General features: G+C 40.2%; 1 long non-coding RNA gene across 1 annotated transcript; it reads left to right on the top strand.

Moving 5' to 3' along the window:
• Nucleotides 1–862: 862 nt before the first annotated feature.
• Nucleotides 863–7,472, top strand: LOC107967900 (uncharacterized). The gene is made up of 3 exons (XR_001708688.4): nt 863–1,017; nt 2,404–2,590; nt 7,351–7,472. It is a non-coding gene; the product is annotated as an uncharacterized LOC107967900 (long non-coding RNA).
• The last annotated feature ends 1,541 nt before the right edge of the window (nt 7,473–9,013 follow it).

Raw genomic sequence — 9,013 nt, 5'->3', positions numbered from 1 at the left:
AATGGCCTACATTTAGGCAAACCAAGAAAGACACAGTTAGACACAGCTTCTCCCTCTTAACAAGTGTTATTTCTCCCTCTTAGGGGCACTGCCCTTCCTGAAGCATGTAAATTCTCCCTTCCTGTTTGCAAAACTGTCCACTCTTCTTCCTTTGGGAAAAGGTAGGCAGGCTCCAAGGAGGGGCTATGCTCACTGCATGTGGCACGAGCTCTGTGTTCTGTTAGCCAAGATTCAAAACCAGCACTGGAACAAGACAGTATCAACCACGGGGTCCCTGTGCAGGGTCCCTGTCCATCCCAACAAATGGACAACTCACTTCCAGAGACTGGGCACTCAGCAGCCACGCCCAAGGCCCCAACAGCATCCTAACATCAGGGCTGAGGCACTGGAGGGTTTGATGGTTCTGAGGCACTCGGGGAGAGAAGAAAGGAGTGGAAGATAGAGGAGAGAAGAAAGCAGGGCTTGGACAGATAAGGCCAGAGGGGATTTCCCCCTTCCCAAGTTGCTCCCAGCCACCAAAGAGTTTCCGGGCTTCACAAAGGCTTTTCCCAGCTCACCAGCCTGTCTGACCACAGCCTAACAGTGAGATCCAGAACAGGTACATCCTTAAAGCACTTAGGCTTACTGCAAAAGGCCGGCATAGTTGTGTAAAGAGTCCAGTTTATTTGGGCTAGGGTCTATGGGCTGTGATTTTCTCACACTTGATTTTAGCTTACAGGCTGAGAATTGACTAGGTTGTGATTTCTTAACTGAATTTTGTTGGGAGCTCTGACTCTGAATTTGAGTGCCACTGGCTGCTGCATCTACTTTGTATCAACTCCAGGTGCTCCTCCCACATCTAGGTCTGAGGTTTAAGAAGTACAGTAAAGCTGCTATGAATTCCCAGCAATGAGAATTTTCCTCAAAGCTTCATTGTCTAAACTCTGAACCTCATCATAACCTCAGTTCTGCCTAGCTCCATAACTAACAGGTTTCACAATTTGATGTCCTCTTGCTGTGCTGACCCACTTGGAACTGGTAAGTGAGTTCTGGACAGGTATTATTGGCCCGTGATCCCTGTGGAAACCAGACTTGCAGAATCGTTTTCAGGCTCCGTTCTTACTGTCACGCAAAGGGCTTTGACTTCTGATAGCCAGGAAGGGAGCCTAGGCAGACAGGATATTCCCTGAGTATAACGGGATCTGGCAACGGGCTGTAGGGTGGGAAAATGTACAAGGGGAGGAGACGCTTGTATGTAAATAGAGACTTATCTAGATTCCAGGGGTATGCATTTGATGGGGCAAAAATCTTGCGAATGCATAGTTGAAACATCTTTGGTTGGCCTGACATATTCTGTCACTGTTTGAAACTAGGCAAACCTCATTGACCAATCTGATTAGCAAATATTAATTAACTAACTCAGTGAAAATGTATTTAACTCAAATGAGCGACAGATGTAATGTTCCATTATAGACCTTATTTAAATATTTATCTGGTCAATTTGGTCAACATTTTAATATTCATTATATATATGGGCATATTCTGAAAAGATACATTTGGTTTTCCAGTTTGCCATCTCTTTCAAGAGGTGTCCTGGGTTATGTAGCTTGTGTCATTTGCAATTAACTGGTTAGCCTTTTAATTGGTTCCATTGTGTGAAAGAGAATGATGGGAAGAACACAAAGGGATAAGTTTCTGGAAATGGTGTTAAATTTTGACATAACTTCCTAAACCATCTCTCATTCTTTGCTGACCCGGACTGCAAGGTCAAGTGCACAGATGTGCTTAGGAAGCCGACAGTGCCAGGTGCCCCCAGGGCCTCGGAGGTAGAAGTTTGGGTGCACTCAACTCCCACAGAGCTGACTCTGAGCTCACTGCCCAGACGATTGCAATAAAACCCTCCTTTCACATGAAAGGAAAAAAGAAAATCATAAAACAACCCTGCTCTGTACCGCATTATCCCAGGCAAGCGTAGGAAATCAAGTCTGAGTCACCCATTTAAATCCAAAGTGCTATTTTTAGTTGGCAGTGCCAGCTGTTATTTGACATTCATCCCGATGTCTAGGCCTTTCGGCCAGAGTTTTAGTCATTTGCTGATCATTAATGGAGTGGATGAGACAAGACTTATTAACAAGGTTCAGTTTGAGGGTACGGATTGGTGGCATAACGATCTTACCTCTTTTCTGCAGAATGATCAAAGCTCAGCAGCTAAGAGCCTGTGAACAAACATTACTCCCATCCACATCTTCCCATCTCCACCCTTCCAGAAATAGGCAGGGTTTTATCAAAGAGCTTTCTTGTTTGATGCTACTCTATAAATATAATTTGGGAAACATACTATTTTGAAAACCAAGACATTTTTAAAAGGGGCTTTTTTCAAAAACGTAAAGCTGGACTTCACTACTGATGTGTTTATATTCACAGATCACTCAGGCTTTCTGTGGCTCAAGCTTTGTACGTATTCCCAGAAATTTGGCAAACCTTCTTAGGGGAAGCCTCTGGAAAATGTCTTTTGTCCTCAGGCCATTCAGCAAGATCCTAGAATCTGGGGATCAGAGACTACAACCCGGAAGGGACCAGGCTCAGAACCCTGTGGGGTACTAGGCAGGAGGTAGGTCCTTCAGCCCCTCTTCTTGAGGTTATGTTTACTGCTACCCCTTATGCATCCACCATGCCTTTTGTTTAATCTGGTAGATAAAGCCTTCCTCTTGTTGGTTGTCATGTTTCTAGATTCCAGCACAACACACCTGCTGACTGCCAGGAAGTGCTTTTCACCCCAGGCTGACCAGTCAAGGGAATAACCACAGTCTGGGAGCCAGAGAAATTCAGCTGCATGTCTGAAGCAATTTAATTTATCTTAATACATTTTCACAAGTGGAAAATGTGGAGGCCAGCACTGTATAACTTAGTAAATTCAAAATATGGGCAAAAACAATCAAATCTGGTTTTTCCCTAAGTGGGTCAGATGATTTCTTCTGGCTTTCCATTTTACCATGTTATGTAAATGTGTTCAACCAAAGGCAAAGGCTTACATTCTCTCAGAGCTTCGTTATCATCAAGCATTTGAGTTACCGGGAAAACAATTTGGTAATATATGTCAAAAGCCATAAAAACATGACTTTTTTGTGCAAGTGATTCCATTTCTTGACATTTTTTGAAATATATCCTCAGGAAATCACCATTGTACACAAAAATTTAGATGACTGAACAATCATCCTGAAACAGACCAAATGTCCAACGAGATAAGTAATGATTAATTCATGTCACAGAATACAATGCAGCCATTTAAAACCTGTATCTGTGAAGAATAGCTAATTGCATGGAGAATATTCCATATCACACACAAAAAAATGATGGAGAGAGAGAAAGAGAGAGGGGTTGAAGGGTTGATGTGGAGGGGTGGGGGGGAATGAGATTGGAAGCTGGGAGAAAAGAGAAGAATAGAATGTGAACAGCTGTACTTCTGATATATGGGACCACAGGGCAGGGGCAAGGTGTGGGCTATTCCTTGGAATGTCAAGATGAGCACATACACTCTCCAGAGGACTTGTCTACTGCTCTGTTGGTTGGTGTTGGTAAGCTATTCCTGAAAATTTTAGAGTACTAAGAAGCAAGGGTAAGTGAAATTATAAGCAAATGGAGACCACATGCCCTCTGCTCAGACCAGGAAGTCACTCCACTTACGGGGCATTCCTGACATGTTTGGTTAAATTCTCCTTTAATTAAAAATAAATACCAATGAAGAGTCCTTCATCTCCGAGCTTTCTTATAACCATGGCACTATGCATCTTCTTTCCTTCCCAGGTGCACTTCTTGAACTAACAAAGTCAACTTCCTTGTAATCTATTCACTTTTCAGCTCATTAAAACTGGGCTTTGACTTCCACTACGTCTTTGAGATTGCATTGACAAAGATCCCCATGTGGCTTCCTGATTGACAATAGACTCTTTCATGTTGTCAACTACTTGGACTCACTTCCATTTTTAATAGCATTTAACCATTTCTTGTTGAAATTTTCTCTAACACTCTCCAAAGAGGTCATTCTCACCTGGTTCCCCTTCTCTTTCTCTCTTACCATTTCTTCTTTTTCTCCTTTGCTGGCACCTCCTACTAGGCCTGGCCATTTCCACTGACCTCCTAAAAAATATCTCCTTATCTTTCAAGACTTAGCTCAAAGTTTAATACCACTGTGGAGTCTTCATTCGCCCACTCAGGTTACCTACTGGCCTCCCCAGAGGCAGACTGATGTACGGGTTAACTAAACTTCAGCATCAGGGCCTTTTATTTTCAAAGACACTGGGTCTCATATGTTCCTGAGGTCCAAGAACTTTGTAAAATTTGCAGCTCTAATCTATTTTAATTGTGACAGGTTAAGTCTAGGGTTTCTTTCTACTCTGATCAGTCCCTAATTCCCTTTGTACAAGTCTCCTCAAGTTGGGTAGCTTGGAATGGCTGAGAGCATTTTGGGGATTCAGCTTTGGGAGAGTTGAGTTAGAGAATCACTTATTTGGCTTTAATAAGCTATATTTATGTGGTTTATAATCACTTCAATGTCTAGTGAAGTGACACTAGCTGTCTGGTGTAGCATTGGCTTCTAGAAATACCTCCTACTGCCCATGGGGCTGATTCACCCTGTGCTGTGACGCTCAGGGGCAGGCAAGGCCAGAGGCTACATCACAGTAAGAATGGTCTGATGTGCCCGGCACTTTGTGAAGGTACTTAGGTGGAACAAGGTTTTAAATCTATTGAACTTCTTTCCAATCTTTAAGTATACAAACTTGTAAGAGAATGATTTGGCTTTCAATCAGATCTAGTCAAAAAATCAATAATTAAAAAAACAAAATTTAATGAACCATGAAAGAGGAGAGACTGAATTATGTTTCTGGTCTCTCTATAGAAAATCATATTTAAAAGTCACTGTTACATGAAGACATTATCAAAGAGTACACAGCCAATATACATGAGGAAAAATCTAACAGAGGTTTGTTAGACAGTTTATTAAGAAAAATACCATGTAGGGTTTTTTCCCTTGGATTTTGTGATGTTTGTGGTATTTGTTAGATTTTTTTTTTAATTTGAAATTTGTTGGCATCTCTTTTCTCACTTTAAGTAAAATTCCCTTCTATACTTAAATTTATATTTGTAGTTTCAAAATTTTTTTCTTAAAGAGAGTCCTGCAAATCACACTAACTTGAGGTTGCACAAAACTGAGTGCCCCTGGCCTCCCCTACAGACCCCATAGCAGCCTCAATTCTTCACCTTGTAGCTCCATTGCTTAGACCAGGCCCAAATGCCCACTGCATGCTCAAAAAATGTTTGCTGAAAAATATTTATCTAAATATTATGATATTTAGATTAATATTTTAAATATTAAATATTACAAATATTTATCTAAAATATTATGATGTCACACTTAGAGTTCACTTGATCTTAATGAAATCAGAGAATAACAGCATTAGTACACCCTCAAAATCCAACCCCAATTCAGAGAAATTGCCTTCAGTTTACATGCTCCTCTGCTCATATAGTGCTTCCTCCTACTGGGTCTCATTTAATCTTTACCATATCCCCAGCTCCTAATAATTTAGAGACAGAATAAAGAAGAAAAGTAGGAATGTCTACCATAGGTGACCCATAGTATAGTGTGCAATAAAGTAAAAATAAATTAAAGAACAATGATGGAAAATATCTGCCAAGCACCCCTTGAAACAGTGGGCTCCTGAAATTCCATTATCTGCAGAGACTGCCCAGCAGTTAGGAGAAGAGTCAGGGCCTAATGTCTCATCTTCAAACATCAACTCCTTTGCTTTATGACTTTGCTTTGCCTTAAGGCCTTGCTATTTCAGGTGGCAAACTCTACCCAGAGGGCTAAATTATAGCTATCCAGCTAGTTGCTCAGTCTGCAGAGTACCCAAAGTCTAGCTTTTTCAAATTTCAATCTATCTCTTGCTGGTCTTCTGGGGAAACTCTTTACATGGGATTCCAGATACACTTGCCTTAGGTTGAGTCTAATATTGATTCCTTTCTTAAGTCATTGAGTCTTAATTTTGGAGTCATGGCTACTTAATTTGCTCCTTCCTCTGGGTTTTATAATCAGAACCCTATGACCTCACTGCAACCTTGACCTCCACCCTCATTCAAGTTCTTTATTTCTTTGATGACTAGTCTTTCCCTAACATTTAGGTTTTCATAACCATGGAAATGCAGTCCTATTCTTTTATCCTTTGTAGGTATTCATCTGGCATCTTTATCATCAGATCCTTTACCTTGCATCCCCTCTCTCTATAGTTATTACAAGCAAATTTTCCAAAAATAATTCACATTTTTCTGAAATATAGCTCCTCTGGTTCAATCTGCTTATCCTCCATATTCTGATCCTGTCAGTCAACTTCTAAATAAATATAAAACTGACATCCCCAAACCTATGTCTACAGTCCACTTATCCACTATGCACCTGCTTTCTATGAGAAAGAGAGCGAGAGAGAGAGAGAGAGAGAGAACACAGAAATGAACCCAGGATTTATGAATCAAGGAAAAGGCCTGGATAACCCAATTGAGAAGTCAATAAAAGTAAACACAATATAGTCAGTATAAATAAAAGAAGAGCCCATGGGAAAAACTAGCCATGAAGAAGGCAGAATTCTCATCCAGCGTTCTAGAGAAAATAAAAAAGAAGATCTGGAAAACCAAGTTGTGAATGGTCTTCTAGAGAAAATTGAAAAATAAATCTAAAGCCTTGAAGCACAGGACAGATACTTGAAACAAGAAGCAAAATAAAGAAAATATACAAGTATATAGCAAGAGAAACATTATCTTCTTCTGTGAAGAAAGGCCAACTAGACTGAAGATACAACTTTTGGGCCTTTGGGGTCCATATGGGAAAACAATGAAGAAGAAAATCCAATCACCAAGACAACAATGTGGGCAGATTACCTTCATAACTTGTAACGAATAGCTTTGCAGTTCATTTTTTTAATGTGCTGCATTTTTGAGATCTGATATTTAAAAGAATAATAATTAGATTAAAATAGAAATACATTAGCACAAGAAATGTAAAAGGTTAAAAAGGGAACACTTAATACATTAATTCATATGAGAATTACTTGGAGGTGGAGTCAAAGTATATTCGAGTCTGAAGATATAGGGACAATGCATTTCAAATACATTAAGAACATTTGCTTCTTGTTTTGGAATAAATTTGGGATGACTCCAAGAAACAGTTATTCGTAATTATAAGTTTTTCAGAATCATAAATTCAAAACCAATTAACAATAGTCCCAACCTGGATTTCTCCCCAGTTCCCTTGATAAATTGGCTGTGGGTGTCTCTTGAAAGAGAAATATAACCAAGTTCCATTCGAATTTTTTACAGGCTCTGACATTCTGCCACCAACACACAGGAAGCAAACAAGTTTTTTTCTACTGGTGTTGGTGTACTTTGTGCTCAGAGAATAGAATATCCCAGGGGAGTGTCAAACCATGAGAAAAGGAAAGGTAAGATATTAAAATCTGCATCATCTGGTCTTGGCTACGTTTGGAGGATGGTGTTTTGCACATACGGATAGTGCAACCCTGTGTTTACACTAGAAAACTTTTCCTACTCCAAGTCAGAATAAATGTATACATCTTTGACAAATGAAAGTTTCCACTTGAGAAAACAGGAGCCTCAGGATTTTACTCTCCTCAGATCACTAAATCTTGGTATCTTGGGGTAAACAAAGGCCAGTGACAATATCCACACCATTCTTTATCCCCCTTTTCACCCCCTTGCTAGGACTACAGAATTTCCAGGGACTGGATATCAGTTGTTAACCAAACACAGTGATCATCACTGCTTTCTGTCAATTCACGAGGAAGCCCCCAAAAGTAATTCTAGCAGTATGAAACGGCAAGAAAAGTAAAACAGAAAGGTGCTTTTCTTTTTGTTTATCCTAGATAATGTTCCCCCAAAAGGATTTCCTAAATCCATTGCAAAGGATTGCATTGTAGACAAATACACTCATACCAGGGAGATGTGTTACACTTTCCTGGTTGTTTCAAAGAAAGACACCCCCATTCTCTTCCACCTGTAACCCCATTCTTATGTCTGTTTGGTACTCCTGACTTTGGCATATTTCCCTGGCAGGGGAGACACAGTTTGTATAATCTCTGAAGTCTTGTCCCAGGAGGAGACCAAACCTTACAAAAAGAGTTGTGTTTCCTGAGGAGGCACTGAATAGCCTCACTGTTTTCTCAGGAAGATACTTATGTGTCCACTTTGTGCTTAATCAACCACAGGCCCAGATAATTCAAGCAAAGAGGTACTGTAAAGAGTTCACATCTGAACTGTTTTGGACAGTTTTCTGGCAAGAATAGAAGTGTTCCAAGTTAGGGCTATTTCTTACACAAGAAAAGCAGGCATTACTTGGTTGACAAGTCTCTCAACAAGCTCAGCTTTCACTTCTTTAGCTGCAGTGAAGGGTATTATCTCCATGAGCCAAATTCCAGGTAGGTACTGTGGTAAGGGCCATCTCGGTCTATGAGGACTCATCAACACAGGTCCCAACTGGAATTTATACATCTTGGGAATATTTTCATTGATGAATGGAGCCATATTACTTGAATCAAAGGGAAATATCTAATATTCTAAAAAGTCGAACTAGCTCTGATAGTCTCACAAAATTGATATTATTTCAATACAATGTGTCAGTGAAACCTAATGTAGATAGGCAACATTCAAGATTAAGATCACTGGCATTTTAAAAAGGTGACCCCTAAATTAGTTGACTGTCCTTCTATTGAGAGACAGGTCTATGTCCCCTTCTCATAAGTCTGGCCTTTATGACTGCTCGAGGAACTGAATTCAGAGAAAGAAACATTATGGTAGTTTTCGTACCCAGGTTTCAAGATACTGGGTTTTCATTATCTATCCCTTGGGATGCTTATTTTTGAGATCCAACCACCATGTTGGAAGGAAGCTCAAGCAGCATCTGAAGAGACCTACATGAAGAGAAGCAATGTCCCTAGCCCACACTCTCACTGACTTCCCAGATAAC

The sequence above is a fragment of the Pan troglodytes genome, chromosome 14 (assembly GCF_028858775.2).
Source record: "Pan troglodytes isolate AG18354 chromosome 14, NHGRI_mPanTro3-v2.0_pri, whole genome shotgun sequence".
In the NCBI taxonomy this organism is placed as follows: Eukaryota; Metazoa; Chordata; class Mammalia; order Primates; family Hominidae; genus Pan; species Pan troglodytes.
Note: the sequence above shows the minus strand (reverse complement) of the source record. Positions and strands in the feature narration are given on the sequence as shown.